Below are 17730 nucleotides of genomic sequence, written 5' to 3'. Positions count from 1 at the left end.
TGCCAACTCCTGGACCTCCCCGGCCTTGGTGACGCTTCACCATCAGACCTGCTTTCCCACATGCTGTCCCTCTCAGACGACAAAAACCCCGGCGCCCTTTTTCGCACGCTTTTCATTTGGCAGCTCCCCGCCAGCATCCGCCCGCTCATTGTGGAGTCTGACTCCACGGACCTGAATGATATAGCCGAAAAGGCCGACCGGCTGCTCTCTGCACAGGCCGCTCGCGACGTCGCGCCCGACCTCACGGCAACAACCACGCGGTCTTCCCGGGCCGCTAGGCCCGACCGCCCTACCACTCCGGGTCACTGCTACTACCACACCCGTTTTGGCGCTAGAGCTCAACGCTGCACGCCACCATGTACCTTCAAACCCCCCCCCCCGCACCGGCCCCCGTGATGGCCGCGGGGCAGAAGGAGCCCCTACTGTACGTCACTGACGACAGAACCAACCGCCGATTTCTGTGCGACACAGGGGCCCAGCACAGCATCACCCCCACCTCCGCCCTCGAGATCCAACGCGGCACACGGGGTATCACACTGGCTGCAGCCAACGGCTCTGAAATCCGCACATATGGCACCCGTATGGTCACGCTCGACCTCGCGGGCCGCCGCTACCGCTGGGAGTTCCTCACAGCCAAGGTCCTCTGCCCACTCATCGGCGCCGACTTCCTGCGCGCCCACGGCCTCCTTGTCGACATCAACACTATGGCCCCCATCCCCGGCGCCTTTACCCCGGCCCGTTCGGCCGGCCTGACGACCTACTGCCTCGCCAGAGCCACGGACGACTACTCGGCACTCCTAGCTGAGTTTCCCGCCCCCTCTAACCCGACCTTTTCGGCCAAAGCCGCCAAGCACGGTGTGGAACACTATATCCCCACCACCGGCCCCCCAGTTTCTGCCCACGCCCGCAGACTCAACCCGGCCAAGCTGGAAATCGCGCGGGCCGAGTTCACCACCATGGAACAACTCGGCATCATCCGCCGCTCCAGCAGCCCTTGGGCCTCGCCCCTCCACATCGCCCCCAAGCCCGGCGGAGGCTGGCGCCCTTGCGGGGACTACCGCCGCCTCAACGACCCCACCACCCCCGATCGATACCCGGTGCCACACATCCAGGACTTCTCGGCCCGACTGGCCGGACGAACCGTCTTTTCCAAAGTCGACCTGGTGCGCGGTTACCACCAAGTCCCCGTACACCCCGCGGACATCCCCAAAACGGCCGTCATCACCCCATTCGGCCTGTTCGAGTTCCTGAGGATGCCCTTCGGCCTCAAGAATGCAGCACAGGCTTTCCAGCGCCTTATGGACTCAGTCCTCCGGGACCTGAACTTCCTATTCGTCTATCTAGACGACATTCTCGTGGCCAGCTCCTCCAAACAGGAACACCTCGAACACCTTCGCATCCTGTTCGGGCGCCTAGCCCAACACGGGCTCATCCTCAGCCCGGCGAAGTGCCAATTCGGCCTAACCGAGAGCGATTTTCTCGGTCACCACATCACCCCTGCTGGGGCCGTCCCCCTGCCCAACAAGGTGCAGGCCGTCCAGCAATTCCCCCGCCCCACAACCATCAAGGGCCTCCAGGAGTTCCTCGGGATGGTGAACTTCTACAACAGGTTCATCCCCAGAGCCGCAGCCCTCATGAAGCCCCTATACGACTCCCTCCGAGGAAAATCCGGCAAGATGGACGTAGCCTGGACCACTGACACGGCAGCCGCCTTCGACGCCACCAAAAACGCGCTCGCCGACGCCACTCTGCTCGCGCACCCGAGGGCCGATGCCCGGGTCGCGCTCACCACCGACGCCTCCGACCACGCGGTCGGGGCCGTGTTCGGTCAGTGGGTCAATGGCGCGTGGCAGCCGCTTGCTTTCTGCAGCCGCCAACTGCGCCCCCCGGAGGTCAAATACTCCACTTTCGACCGCGAGCTTCTCGCACTCCACCTGTCGGTCCGCCATTTCAGGTTCCTCCTGGAAGGCCGCCCCTTCACCGCGTATGTGGACCACAAGCCACTCACATACGCGATGGCCAAGCACACCAAACCCTGGTCCGCTAGGCAGCAACGCCAGCTCGCGGCCGTCTCCGAGTTTACTACGGACATTCAGCACGTCTCCGGTAGAGACAACATGGTCGCCGACTGCCTTTCCCGTCCCGCCGTCTGTGCAAATCACCTCGCGGTCGACTACGCACAACTAGCAGCGGCCCAGCTCACGGACCCAGACCTCCTCTCGGCGGCTACCAGCCTGCCAGGGCTACGCCTAGCCAAGGTCGCGCACGGGCCCGAAGCCACGGCAGTCACGTGCGACGTCTCACTCGGCCAACCCAGGCCGGTCGTCCCTGAGACCTGGCGCCGCCGCGTTTTCGACGTGCTCCACGGGCTCTCTCACCCGGGTTCCCGCGCATCCGTCAAACTCCTCTCCAAGCGCTTCGTCTGGCGCGGCCTCAGCAGAGATGTTCGGACTTGGGCCACCTCCTGCCTCGCCTGCCAATGGGCTAAGGTACAGCTGCACACCAAAGCACCCCTGGGAGACTTCGAGGTACCCAGCCGCCGCTTCGACCACGTACACGTCGACATCGTCGGTCCCCTGCCGCCATCGCAAGGCCAAACTTATCTCCTCACGATGGTCGACCGCTACACACGCTGGCCTGAGGCAGTGCCGCTGACCTCCACCACCACAGCCGACATCGCCAGGGCGTTCGTTAACACCTGGGTTGCGAGGTTCGGCGTACCGGCCGACATAACCTCCGACAGAGGCGCCCAGTTCACCTCCGAACTCTGGACGGCCACAGCACGCAACCTTGGAGTGACGCTCCACCGCACCACGGCGTACCACCCGCAGGCCAATGGACTTTGTGAACGCTTCCACAGGTCACTCAAGGCCTCACTCCGCGCCGGCCTGCAGGACAGTACCTGGACTGACCGCCTACCGTGGGTGCTACTCGGCCTACGCACCGCGGTCAAGGAAGACCGCCAGTCCTCGGCAGCGGAGTTAGTCTACGGACAACAGCTGCGCGTCCCAGGCGAATTCCTTCCGGAGCCTACCAAGCCTTGGTCGGCCGAACAGCAGCGGCTCGACTCTTTCTCTTCCGCTCAGCAGTTCGCCCCACTTCCGGTCAACCGACACGGCGAACTCGCACCTCACGTCCCGCCAAATTTACAGCAGGCGCGCTTCGTCTTCGTGCGACACGACGCACACCGCGGGCCCCTGCGACCCCCGTACGACGGTCCGTACGAGGTACTACAAACCGGGGACAAGGTCTTCAAGCTGCGACTCGGCGACAGGGTCGAGACAGTCTCCATCGACCGGCTCAAACCAGCACACACAGAACCAGGGGAACAGGTCCCCGTGGCCCAGCCTCCAACTAGAGGCCGTCCCCCCGGCAAGCCAGCACAGCCGGCGGCGAACCGCCCGACCCAACCAACCAGACCGGCGACCACTCAGAGCCGCTGCGGCAGAACCATTAGACCACCGTCACGACTCGTCCACTCCTAAGCGGATTCTGGGGGGAGCTCTGTGGCGACACGCCACCACTGGACATAATCCGCTCACGGCGGCACAGACAGTCTAAGCAGAAGCCCCCAGCCGGGGGCCCTTTCCTCCAGCAACTTGTTTCCCGCAGGGACAGGCTGCCGGGAGCACTTCCTGTCTGGGAAGTATTTAAGTGGATGCGCGGGCTTTTCTAGTTCCTGTTTGTCATGTGGTTGGAATAAAGGAGTTGTGTTTTCAATAGCTCTGGTCTCGACTCCCACGTTTGCCGCGGTATCTCAACACATTGAGCAATTTGGAAGTAACTTGGGATCTTTACTTTCTTGGAGCTTTTAAGGTTGGCTTACTTGATATTGAAGTCCCCTTCTGTGATTGGGTCGTCATTTTTAAAAAGCTAAGTACAGGAAACACTTTTTTTTATCTGGGACCGGCGTGGCGCCGGTTTATCCAAAAGTCCGGATTACAGAGAGGTATACTTACTAAGGTACAAGAGCCCCGTACACGGCCACAGGTGCAGGAGCCCCGGTTACACGGCCACAGATCCAGGCGTCCCTGTTGCATGGCAACAGGTGCGGGAACCCCGGTTACACGGCCACTAATCTAAAGTAAAACTTACCTGAACCTATTCCTGAATTTTGCCGCTTGAGAGATTTCCGGTTATTTGGGTGTCGGTTAAGAGAGTTTCCTGTAATTCACTTTCAGGTTAGTATGACTGAAATTTTAATGAATCATAGAATAGTACAGCACAGAAGGAGGCCATTTGGCCCAACGAGTTTGCGCCAGCTCTTTCGAAGAACAAGCCAGTTAGTCCCATTCCCCTGCTCTTTCCCCATATTCCTGAAATTTTTTCTCCAAGTATTTATCCAATTCCCTTTTTGAAGGCTGTTATTGAATCTGTATCCTTCACCCTAAAAAAAAAAATGCATCTCACTGTATTGGCCAGGCTGTACTTGCAGCATCTATTCACAGGTACGACCTGACTACTGAGCAGAATGGGGGCTTAGACCTGCTCCATTTCCAGCCTGTGCCAGTTCACCCCTCTATCAGACCTGGTGATCCCAGGTTCTCCTAGGAGCACCATGTGGATACTGGTCTTAGTGTGGACACAGACGACGGCAGCCCAGAACTCCTGACCTCAAGCAATCCTGCAGCCTCGGCCTACCAGCAGCTGGATCACAGGTGCGCGCCACTGTGCCAAGCAATGTAAAGGTCCTGCATCAATGTAAATAGCCTGTGTTGCCTGGAATCAAATCTGGTTCTAACCTGGCAGGTGAGAATTCTGCATCACCATTGCCCGCACGGCCCCTATCTGCATATGTCCAGTTGGAAACCTAAAAGGTGCTATATAAATGCAAGTTATTTCTTCGGTCTATGAATTACGCAGAATTTTCACTACATATAAATTGCAGTCACACAGCAAGTCCCCACAAACAGCAATGAAATAAATGACCAACCAGTGTACTATACTGGAGCGTCAGCCTAGATTTTTTTTTTTTTTTTTTTTTTTTGTGCTCCAATTTCTAGAGTAGGACTTGAATGCACAGCCTTCTGACTCGGAGGCAAGAGTGCTAGCCACTGAGCCATGGCTGACACCTAAATGTTTTGGCCTGGTTTCGAACCTGGGTCCTTTTGCGTGTTAAGCAAACACGATAACCACTACACTACAGGAACATTCCCCATCAACTTATTTACCATTTTTGACATCAAGACTGTAAGATGTTAGTCTCGTACTGTAGTGCCAACAGGCTAAAGTTAACTTTTTAGGTTGTCTGAAATTTGAATAGCTGTTCGAAAGGTTTTTTTTTAAACAACAATTCTAGATCCCAATTCTTTCAGTGGGTGAAATATAGATGTGAAGTGATTCCATTACTGAATTACCTCAGTCATGATTCAAAATTGCATTCTGATGTCATTATTTATGGTAGTGGTATTTATGATTTATGGTTCTTTTGCAGAAGTGATTTGCATCATGTGGAACACCTGCCAAGGTTTTGCATTTTAGTTTAACATCTAGGGCAGGCAGCAAGTCAATCCAAGCTAATAGAAAAGCAAGCTTTGAAGATTATGTACAAGTGTCTCAGTTACGATGAGGCTGTTAAGATGGGAAACTTAGAAAGATTGGAGGTAAGAAAAATGGACTTGTGTAGAAAGTTCTTTCTAGAGGTATAGCCTCCTGGTTGTAAACACTGGTTAGATATAATCTTGGACAGTTGTGCCACATTTTTCATTGCTGCAAAGCTATTAATGCAAACATGCAGCATAAAGGCAGCAGAGTTGCTGTTTGGCATTAGTTGTGAGACCATCTCGAAGGTACTCTTGCACTGCTTCACCTCAGCTGCAGTTTAACTGTAATTAGCCATATTTTAAACTTAAAAGTGCACAAGCAGTGCACTGGAATTTCCTTAATATTTCAACATTAGTAAAGAGCTGACTGGATAGTTGACTGGTCACTGGTATTCCAGTGCTGTAAAGCAGACCTCTGCCCACTAGTCTGACTCAGGGTGGGGGGCAACGTAACATCACTTTGCTGGCTTGCACTATCAAAAAACATATTAGTAAAAGCAATATGTCTGTACAATTAGAAATCAGAAGGCTAGTTTGAGTTTCCAGTTTGTTTCAAAATGTGCTATAACCACTTTTGGATATGGTTTACCTGCCACATGTGCTACATATGTATTTATCATGGAATGGGTTTATTAATTGTTCCCATCAGCGCTCAATGCCTGTGGGGGGTTTTTTTTTTTTTTTTTTTTTTTGAGTTGAGTGCTTTCATTTAACTGCGCTCATCTGTGCCCTAATGAGGGTTGGCAACTGGACTGCGCAAGTTTGTTACAAAACAGCATATCCTTGACTTGCCTGCTAATGAGCACTCCTTAACGAAGTGACATTTCCAGTTTTTTTGTTTCCTGTGCTTGTTTGTATCTGAGTCAATTGGTGCCGAATACTAGGTTTTGTCCTGCTGCACCCACTTAGAACTAGGGGCAAATTTAAGACCTATGCACCAGCAGAGTGGAGATGTTCAACTCATCAGTGTGAGTTAGATTTGAACCACAGAAGGCACTGTTGGTGCAAACCCCCCATTCAAAAAAACCTATAGATCTCTTGGCCACATTTTGTATGTGATTTTGGACACACTGCATTTAAAAGGGTATTAAAGCATTGGAGAGGATTCAGAGGATGATTCTGGGATTTGAGTTCTTCGACAGGACCTCCCAAACTCGTGACTCCTTCCACCTAAATGGACAATGGCAACACTGGCATGGAAACACCATCACCTCCAAGTTCCCCTCCCTGTCATACACCATCCTGACTTGGAAATATATCGCCATTCCTGCAGCATCACTGGACCAAAATCCTGGAACTCCCTCCCTAACAGCACTATGGGAGTACCTTCACCACACGGACTGCAGCAGTTCCTGAAGGCAGCTCACCACCACCTTTATCAAGGGCAGTGCGGGATGGGCAATAAATGCTGGCCTTGCCAGTGATGCCCACATCCAGTGAATGAATAAAAAAAAGTTTTAGGCAAGAGATTTGCAGAATTGAACTATGGAGAAAAAATTGAGAAATGTGACTGAGACATGAAAATATAGGGCTGAGTAGAATTAGAGAACCCAAATTTGAAACTATGTCCGAAGCAAACTGTTCGCTTCCCCCTCATTTCACTCCGCAGTGGAGTAGCTATATGGAACATACGATCAACAAAAGCAGTTGATGCTACGACTATCCTGCTCTGAGGGAGTTAACTATTTAGAATTGGGATTGACTGCGAGTGCAGGCATATGTTCACCTCCATACCAGTGTAGTGGAGTTTAAAAAAAAAAAAAAAGGGCACTTGCCAATGAGAGCCATGCGGCAGCTTGGGCAAGGGGTATGGTGACATGTATAACCAGGCAGAGGTGTTCTGATTAGGGAAAGGAGTCGTCATAAGCAGAGTTCTTTCTGCCACCAGGATGTTAATTGATTGGAAATGGTGAGGGACTGTTCGTAAGGAATTAAAACATTCTGCAGAGTGATGGAGCAGTTGGCCCACCAATCGTACTTGGGGCAGACTTGATGCACCTGCTGGTCCTTTCCTGCCTGTCAATTTTGTATGTTTGTATGTACATAGGTGGGAGGCAAAAAGCTGTTGTATGAAAATGTCATTCTTCTAGTAATGTTTCAGGCATGAGTAGGTAACGGCAAGTTGATTTAATACCAGCTGATGCCTATCTTTGGGTGCTGAAGGAAAGAAATGAGGGATCAATATCAGCCTGCCAAAATGCAAGATTTCTTTAAGAACATAATTAGTAGCAGGAGTAGGCCATACAGCCCCTCGAGCCTGCTCCGCCATTCAATAAGATCATGGCTGATCATCGACCTCAACTCCACTTTCCCGCCCAATCTCCATATCTCTTGATTCCCCTTGAGTTCAAAATATCTATCTCAGCTTTGCATACACTCAACGATTCAGCATTCACAGCCCATTGTGGTAGAGAATTCCAAATATTCACAACGCTGAGAGTGCAGAAATTCCTCCATCTCGGTCTTAAATGGCTGACTCCTTATCCTGAGACTGAGTTCTAGACTCTCCAGCCAGGGGAAACAACCTCTCAGCATCTACCCTGTCAACCCCCTCAGAATCTTGTATGTTTCATGATTTCCTCTCATTCTTAAACTCCAGAGAGTATAGGCCCAATCTACTCTATCTGTCCTCATAGGACAACCCTTTCCTCCCAGGAATCAATCTCGTGAACCTTTGTTGCACTGCCTCTAAGGCAAGTATATCCTTCCTCAGATAAGGAGAGCAAAACAGTGCACAGTACTCCAGGTGTGGTCTCACCAAAGCAATTGTAGCAAGACTTCCTTACTGTTATACCCCATCCACCACCTTAAACATTCACTCCCTCCACCACTGGTGTACCGTGGCTTCAGTGTGTACCATCTACAAGATGCACTGCAGCAACTCACCAAGGCTTCTTCGGCAGTACCTCCCAAACCCCCGACCTCTTCCACCTAGAAGGACAAGGGCAGCAGGCGCATGGGAACACCACCACCTCCAAGTTCCCCTCCAAGTCACACACCATCCTGACTTAGTATATTGCTAATCCTTCATCGTCGCTGGGTCGAACTCACTACCTAACAGCACTGAGGGAGTACCTTCACCACACGGACTGCAGCGGTTCAAGAAGGCGGCTCACCACCACCTTCTCGAGGACAATTAGAGATGGGCAATAAATGCTGGCCTTCCCAGCGACGCCCACATCCCATAAACAAATTTTAAACAAAACCTTGCAATAAAGGGTAACATGCCATTTGCCTTCCTAATTTCTTGCTGTACCTGCATGCTACCTCTGTTTCTTGTACGAGGACATCTAAATCTCTCTGAACACCAACATTTAATAATTTCTCACCAAGTAAAGAAATATTCTGTTTTACCTACCAAAGTGAGTAATCTCTCATTTCCCCACATTATACTGCATCTGTCACATTATTGCCCACTCACTTAACCTGTCAATATCCCTTTGCAGCCTCTCTATGTCCTCCTCACAGCTTACTTTCCCACCTAGCTTTGTATCATTAGCAAACTTGGATACATTGCACTCTCCCTTCATCTAAGTCATTAATATAGATTGTAAATAGCTGAGGCCCCAACACTGATCCTTGCAGCACCCCACTAGTTACAGCCTGCCAACTGGAAAATAACCCGTTTATCCCTACTCTCCCTTCTGTCCATTAACCAATCCTCTGTAATGCTAATATATTACCCCCAACCCCATGAGCCCTTCCCATGCGTAGCAACCTTTTATGTGGCACCTTATCAAATGCCTTTTGGAAACCTGTGGTAAACCACTTTTATCGTTACACTATAGTTATCACTGTATTGTTATCACCGTTATCACTGTTGTATCACGATACGAGGTCGCCTCTTGTCGCGCTGTTATACCTGGGCTGACCATCTCCGACTCCGCCCATGGCTCCACCTACCTGCCCAGGTATAAAGGTAGTCGACTGGCTGGTATTCCTCCTTGTTGGACCCGATCACCCACGAGGGTGGGCTCTGTTATTTAGTCAATAAAAACCTTTAGTTACGTTCCTAACTCGTCGCTTTTTATTGGACGAATTGATAGGTATATCAATTTTATTGACTAAATTTTAAAGATGTCTACTACTGGCCAGCCAGAAGCCCTCCCAGAAGCACAGCCACACCAGCCGGCTTGGCTGCAAGCCCTCAAACCACCGTACCTGGATCTAAACCCACAGGCAGCAAACGCAGCCCTCAACTTCAAACACTGGCTGGACTGCTTCGAATCCTACCTGGAAGAATCCGGCGCCCCGCAGAGATCCAAACTAAGACTTCTGAACGCCCAAGCGAGCCCGAGAGTATACGCACTCATCCAGGACACGACTACGTACGAGGCCGCTATCAACCTACTGAAACAGCAGTATCGCAGCCCGGTAAATTACATGTACACCAGGCACCTCCTAAGATCCCGCCCGCAACAGCCAGGAGAGTCTGTAGCTGAATTTTTACGGGCGCGAAGAGCACTCGGCAGGAACTGTGACTTTAAAGCGGTGACGGCTGTTGAAAATACGGAAGATAATATCCGCGATGCCTTTGTGAAAGGCCTACGGTCCGACTACTCACGGCAAAGACTGCTTGAAGCTAAAGACCTCGACCTGGACAAAGCTGAAGCCCTCGCTCTCTCCCTGGAGGTGGCCCATCAGGACCAGGAGGCGTTTTCCAGGTACTGCTCGCGACCCTGGGACTCGGGCCCGACCCCTACCGCAATACCCTTCGCAGCGCCGCCCCCGGGACCTACCTCGGCGTCCCGGACCCGACCGGGCCCGCCACCCCCGGTACCGGCTCCGACATCGGGCACCCGCGATCGGGCCGCCGGCTGCTTCTTTTGCGGCCAGGAGAAGCACCCGAGGTCGCGCTGCCCAGCCAGGAACTCTACCTGCACAACCTGCAGGAAGAAAGGCCACTTCTCTAAGGCCTACAGGAGCGGATCTTCAGAGGCCAGCAGTGCCTCATGCGAACTGTGGGGGCGGCCATCTTCTTTCACGGCAACTGAGGCCAGTATCCCCACACGTGAGTCATGGGGGCGGCCATCTTTGATCAAGGCAACCGACCCCAATAGTGCCTCGTGAGTTATGGGGGCAGCCATCTTCTCCGCCATTTTGTCCTACCTCGTGGGAGACGCCATTTTACCCACCACGCCCGACTGCCACCGGGCCCCCGGACCCGACGACCGCCTCGCCCGCAGACGACAACGACTCGCTTACCTACACACTAGCCTCCGTCACTCTGGATCAAGCCCGCCCACACCACCTGTCCAAGTCGATGATGGACATCAAAGTAAACGGCCACGCCACGACCTGCCTGTTCGACAGCGGAAGCACGGAGAGCTTCATCCACCCAGACACAGTGAGCCACTACTCCCTCCCTGTCCTGCCAACGCGCAACCGAATCTCGATGGCATCGAGGTCCCACGCCACGGACATTAGCGGCTACTGTGCTGTGACCTTGTCGGTTAAGGGTGCAGAGTATAAAAACTTTAAACTCCTCGTCCTCCCCCAGCTCTGCGCTGCCGTCCTACTAGGGCTGGACTTCCAATCCCACCTCCAAAGTGTAACCCTAGCATACGGTGGACCCCTCCCCCCACTCACAGTCGACAACCAGCGAAGGTTAAACCGCCCACCGCGTAACACCTGCAGCCTATCCACCCTCAAGGTGCCGCCACCTTCCCTGTTCGCTAACCTCACCCCCGACTGCAAACCCGTCGCTACCAAGAGCAGGCGGTACAGCGCTGGGGACAGAGCTTTCATTAGCTCTGAGGTGCAGCGTCTCCTGAAGGAGGGCATCATCGAGGGGAGCAACAGCCCCTGGCGTGCCCAGGTCGTGGTCGTTAAGACCGGCGATAAAAATCGCCTGGTCATCGACTACAGCCAGACCATAAACAGATACACCCAGCTGGACGCATACCCCCTTCCCCGCATATCTGACATGGTCAATCAGATTGCACAATACCGCGTATTCTCGACCATCGACCTTAAGTCGGCCTACCACCAACTCCCTATCCACCCCGAGGACCGCCAGTACACCGCCTTCGAGGCGAATGGGCGCCTATACCACTTCCTTAGGGTCCCCTTCGGTGTCACCAACGGGGTCTCGGTCTTCCAAAGGGAGATGGACCGGATGGTTGACCAGAACGGACTGCAGGCCACATTCCCCTACCTAGATAACGTCACCATCTGCGGCCGCGACCGGCAGGACCACGACGTGAATCTGGAGAAATTCCTCCGTACAGCCCAACGGCTGAACCTCACCTACAATAAGGAGAAATGTGTGTTGTAGAGAACGGACTCATCGGCCCCGACCCCGAAAGAATGCGCCCCCTCATGGAGCTACCCCTCCCCCACTGCCCTAAGGCACTTAAGAGAACCCTGGGGCTCTTCGCCTACTATGCCCAATGGGTGCCCAATTATGCGGACAAAGCCAGACCCCTCATGAAGTCCACATCCTTCCCCCTCACGGAGGAAGCGTGCGCAGCCTTCTCCCTCATTAAGGGAGACATTGCCAAGGCCACTATGCATGCAGTGGATGAGTCCATCCCCTTCCAAGTCGAGAGCGATGCATCCGACTTCGCCCTAGCCGCCACCCTTAACCAGGAGGGGAGACCGGTGGCCTTCTTCTCAAGGACCCTACAGGGCCCTGAGATCCGACACTCGTCGGTCGAGAAGGAGGCCCAGGCGATTGTGGAGGCAGTACGACGCTGGAGGCACTACCTGGCAGGCAAACGATTTACCCTCCTTACCGACCAACGTTCGGTCGCTTTTATGTTTAATAACAAGCTGAGGGGCAAAATCAAGAATGACAAGATCTTGAGGTGGAGAATCGAGCTCTCCACCTACGATTATGATATCTTGTACCGGCCAGGTAAGCTGAACGAACCCCCCGATGCTCTGTCACGAATTACATGCGCCAGCGCGCAAAGTGATAGACTTCAGACCCTCCACAACGACCTCTGCCACCCCGGGGTCACCAGACTTTACCACTTCATTAAGGCCCGCAACCTGCCCTACTCCATCGAGGAGGTCAGGACCATAACCAGGAACTGCCAGACCTGCGCCGAGTGCAAACCGCACTTCTTTAGGCCGGACAGAGCAAGCCTGATCAAGGCCACCCGCCCCTTCGAGCGCCTGAGCATCGACTTTAAGGGGCCCCTCCCGTCCTCTGACCGTAATGTGTACTTCCTCAACATTGTTGATGAGTACTCCCGTTTCCCCTTTGCCTTCCCCTGCCCAGACATGACCAGTACCACGGTCATTAAATGCCTGAACGACCTCTTCGCCTTGTTCGGGTTCCCAAACTATATACATAGTGACCGGGGCTCCTCTTTCATGAGCGAGGAACTCCGTCAGTTCCTACTAGCGAGAGGTATTGCAGCAAGTAGGACCACCAGCTACAACCCCCGAGGGAACGGCCAGGTGGAAAGAGAGAACGCGACGGTATGGAAGGCCGTCCTCTTAGCCTTAAAGTCTAAGGGCCTCCCAACCTCCCGCTGGCAGGAAGTCCTCCCGACAGCGCTGCACTCCATCCGGTCACTACTTTGCACTGCCGTTAACGCCACCCCCCATGAACGAATGTTTATTTTCCCCAGGAAGTCGACTACGGGAACCACTCTACCAACCTGGCTGACCTCTCCGGGGCCCGTCTTGCTGCGAAAGCACGTGAGGGCCCATAAAACAGACCCCCTGGTCGAGAGGGTGAACCTCCTGCACGCCAACCCCCAGTACGCCTACGTGGCTTACCCAGACGGGCGGGAGGACACTGTCTCCTTACGAGACCTCGCACCCTCGGGCACTCCGGAGACACCACCTTTACCCCCCCCCCACCACCCCCCCCAATTCCAGCCCAGGTAGACGGCATGCCGGAACCCCACGAGCCTTCGCCGACCACGCAGACACCAGCACTAACACCGGATAATGCAGCACCGCCGCTGCGACGATCGGAGAGGCTTACGAGGCCTCCGGACAGACTGACATACCAGAACTGGTAGTACACTTCACCCCGCCGGACTCAAATCTAAACAAGGGGTGAATGTGGTAAACCACTTTTATCGTTACACTATAGTTATCACTGTTGTATTGTTATCACCGTTATCACTGTTGTATCACGATACGAGGTCGCCTCTTGTCGCGCTGTTATACCTGGGCTGACCACCTCCGACTCCGCCCATGGCTCCACCTACCTGCCCAGGTATAAAGGTAGTCGACTGGCTGGTATTCCTCCTTGTTGGACCCGATCACCCACGAGGGTGGGCTCTGTTATTTAGTCAATAAAAACCTTTAGTTACGTTCCTAACTCGTCGCTTTTTATTGGACGAATTGATAGGTATATCAAAACCCAAATATACTACATCCACTGGACCCTTTATCTACCCTGCTGGTTACATCCTCAAAAAAACTCAATACATTTGTTAAACATGATTTCTCTTTCATAAAATCATGTTGACTCTGCCTAATAAAATTGTTTTAAGTGCCCTGTTACCTCTTCCTTAATAATGGATTCCAGCATATTTTCCCGATGACTGAAGTCAGGCTAACTAGCCTGTAGTTCCCTGCTTTCTATCTTCCCTCCTTTCTTGAATAGCGGGGTTACACTTGCATTTATTTTCTATAGCATAATAGAAGATAAATTTGAAAAAAACTGGGGAGAGATGTACTAGACAGGGGATGGTAGTGTTGGACATGTTTAAACTTAGGATATGTTTCTAGGAAACATCAGTGTAAAAATTCCATTTTTTCGGCATCTTGCACTGCAGAAAGCCCGCATCATGAACTTGGGCGCTGCTCACTGATTTCTTTTTTCTATCTATGCTGAGAGTGCAGAACTGGAACATTATCTTGCAAAAGAATACAACATCTTTATTGCAGGAATAAATCAACTCAAATTTGTTGTGACCAGTAGCTGGCAACTTTATAAAATGGTCCTTTGCCATGCTACACCCAAATGCTGTTAACTCCAGTAACCACCACCACAATCCATGAATTCAGGGACCAGACACCATTCCTTTAGGAAGTCCCTAAACTGAAATTGTCTCGGTAATCCCTTATGCTGTTTAAAATCAGAAGCTTCCTGCTGCATAAATTATCTTTCATTGGGGAAAACAAAAATCGCCTTGGAACTAGTTTGTTTTCCTGTTGAGGGATGTATAGAATTGATACTAGATGATGGGGTCAATAGGTCTGCAAAGTTATCTAGTATGTCCGGCATACCACACCCACTCTTCTAAATTTATTCTGCATTTAACTTACTAGCATCGTGTTTATGCACACTTTTCTGCAGTATCCACTCCCTAAGTGAAATATCTGTATCTGCTAGGAGTCCTGGCAATGTAAATATTTGCGTTATGTACTGACTAGTTTGGAACTCTCTAGGCGTTGTGTGTCAATTCCTGCTGGTATTCCCTCTTGGGCAGTAGCTTCAACCTATTTTGAACACAGGTGAACCAAAGTGAAGGTCAATTTACTGTAGTATAATTGAGGTATAGTAAAAATGCTCAGCTTGGTCCATGCGAGGAAAAGAATGTAGGTGCTACGGATAGTGCAATGGCGAATTTTTTCTCGTGTTGGAGTTTGTAGTTTGATTTGGAAAAATTGACCATCTCAAATTGGAACAAATGTGGTTTGAACCACCGTGTTCTCGATGCAAAAACTTCAAAAGTGATCATTCTGTACGTGTGGTCTTAAATCCACAGCAAGCCTAATGGAGCACGCGCACACTCCATCACTTTTTTTCCAGAAGGCCAGCATTATTTTGATTTCTTCACATTCTAAGTGATCTTGTTTTATTATGAGAATCTTTCCATGTTTGGGGGCAGAGGAATAAAGGATTTAAACTTCAGGGAACCAACCTCAATGTCAATGGTCCAATCATTTTAATTTTGTAGATTTTTGTGGCTACGGATGGGCGTGTACACACAGCTTGTGAGTAATGACCTAAATTGATTCATCAATGCAAATAAAGTCTCAGTTTAAAAAAAGAGACTCAAACTATGGGAATGTACACAAGACGTGATTGTATACTCTATACACCAACCTCAATCTAAATGTACCCATATTTGTAAAAAGCTTCATAAAATGTACATTCTTGAATATAACCGTTGTGTGGACAGCAGTAAGGAAAGGGAACTAGAGATGACCATAGCTTTAGAGGCCCAACGCAGTAAGAAATTACAGTATTTAAGCAAAATGATTAAAGAATGGAGATCACTTGAGGATCCAGACTGAGTTCAAACAATAATTACATAGTTGACATACTAAATGAATACTCCTTGTAAGCATTCAGTATTGGGCAGACTAGTAATGTGGCCTCTAAGTTCTACAATCAAATATTATATGGATGTCCTAGATTGACTCGCAAGTGGTCCCTGCACATATATGAACAACCTGAGGTTGCCAAGTGAAACTAGGATCAAGTCCATATTAAGAAAATATATACTTGCTCTCGAGGCAGTTCAGAGAGGTTCACTCGGTTGATTCTGGAGATGAGGGGGTTGACTTATGAGGAAAGGTTGAGTAGGTTGGGCCTCTACTCATTGGAATTCAGAAGAATGAGAGGCGATCTTATCGAAACATATAAGATTGTGAGGGGGCTTGATCGGGTGGATGCGGTGAGGATGTTTCCACTGATGGGTGAGACTGGAACTAGGGGGCATAATCTTAGAATAAGGGGCTGCCCTTTCAAAACTGAGATGAGGAGAAACTTCTTCACTCAGAGAGGGTAGTAAATCTATGGAATTTGCTACCTCAGAGAGCTGTGGAAGCTGCGACATTAAATAAATTTAAAATGGAGATACAGTTTCCTAGCTGATAAGGGAATTAGGGGTTACGGGGAGCGGGCAGGGATGTGGACGTGAGTCTAGGTTCGGATCAGCCATGATCCTATTGAATGGCGGAGCAGGCCCGAGGGGCCGTATGGCCTACTCCTACTCCTACTTCTTATGTATTAACATGGTCATGTGGGAATCTTAATACAGGGGATGTTGTAAACATTTGGCAATAAACTAGTATAAAAGCAAAATACTGCAGATGCTGGAAATCTGAAATAAAAATAGAAAATGCTGGAAATACTCGGGTCAGGCAACAGCTGTGGAGAGAGAAACAGTTAACGTTTCAGGTCGATGATCTTTCGTCGGAACTGGACAAAGTTAGAAATGTAACAGGCAATAAGCTAGTGTTGTACTTGTCAAATTACCAAACAAACCCAAATAACTGGACCCATATTTTGCATCAATACCTGGCAAAATAATTGATTAGTGAGAATAAATAAAATCACCTACTAAATGCAAGCCAACACATTGAAAAAGGGAGTGCCTTGCTTACTATTTTTTGGAAACAATTGATGTTGGAAAGCACAGTGCTTCCAGAAAACATTTGATCGCATCCTATGTGAAAGATTGCTACACAAACTTAAAGCAGTGGCTATCTTGGCTAAAACTTGGATAAGGAATTGGCTGAGGGGACAACAGATACTAATTAAGGAACTGAAGTCAAGGTGAGGAAGTGCAACTTGAGATTTCCAGGGAATCGGTGAGGCGCCTGCTGTTTCTAATCAAACTAGGTCATCTCTGAACCTCAGTGCAAAATAGTCAAATTCACCAGTTACTAGAAAAAATAGTTGAGTCTGAGGCAGTTGGGAATTACAGCAGGTCCAAGACAAAATTCACAAGTGGTCTGGATTAGGCCAGGTGAAATTCAATATTGGTGTGTCCAAGGAAGGAAAACACGGGGAACTCCCATTCATTACAGTATCTAACTGCTGCTTGAACTATGCCAGTTTTTAATTCCACTATCCTACCTGGAAAACCATTCCAAGTATGACTCATTGCATGAAGAGGTGCTCCCTGACTTTTGTGCTGAACTTAAGTTTTATCAGTTTAGTCCTAGTTAACAAGGTAAAGAGATTTGGTTACTGAAGTTTCCGAAGAATTTTTATTAGCAGCAGAGACTATATTAGGGCTGTGGCAGTTTTCTTGACTTTCTTTTTGTTTTTATGGGATCTGGGCGTCACTGGCAAGGCCAGCATTTATTGCCCATCCCTAGTTGCCATTGAGAAGGTGGTGGTGAGCCGCCGCCTTGAACTGCTGCAGTCCGTGTGGTGAAGGTACTCCCACAGTGCTGTTCGGTGGGGAGTTCCAGGATTTTGACCCAGCACCGATGAAGGATTGACGAAATACTTCAAAGTCAGGATGGTGTGTGA

The 17730-nt window shown here is 50.6% G+C and overlaps 1 protein-coding gene and 1 non-coding gene across 3 annotated transcripts in view; one reads left to right on the top strand and one right to left on the bottom strand.

Annotated features, from left to right (window-relative positions):
• The window catches only part of slc36a1 (solute carrier family 36 member 1), a 101105-nt gene that overhangs the window by 67339 nt on the left and 16036 nt on the right, over nt 1–17730 (top strand). The window lies entirely within an intron of this gene.
• On the bottom strand, nt 4394–4679 carry LOC147114171 (signal recognition particle RNA). The gene has a single exon (XR_015079427.1).

The sequence above is a fragment of the Somniosus microcephalus genome, chromosome 8 (assembly GCF_052327205.1).
Source record: "Somniosus microcephalus isolate GS21.2 chromosome 8, FLI_Smic_1.0, whole genome shotgun sequence".
NCBI classification, from domain to species: Eukaryota; Metazoa; Chordata; class Chondrichthyes; order Squaliformes; family Somniosidae; genus Somniosus; species Somniosus microcephalus.
The sequence above is the reverse complement of the archived record's forward strand: the minus strand, read 5'-3'. Positions and strand labels throughout refer to the sequence as shown.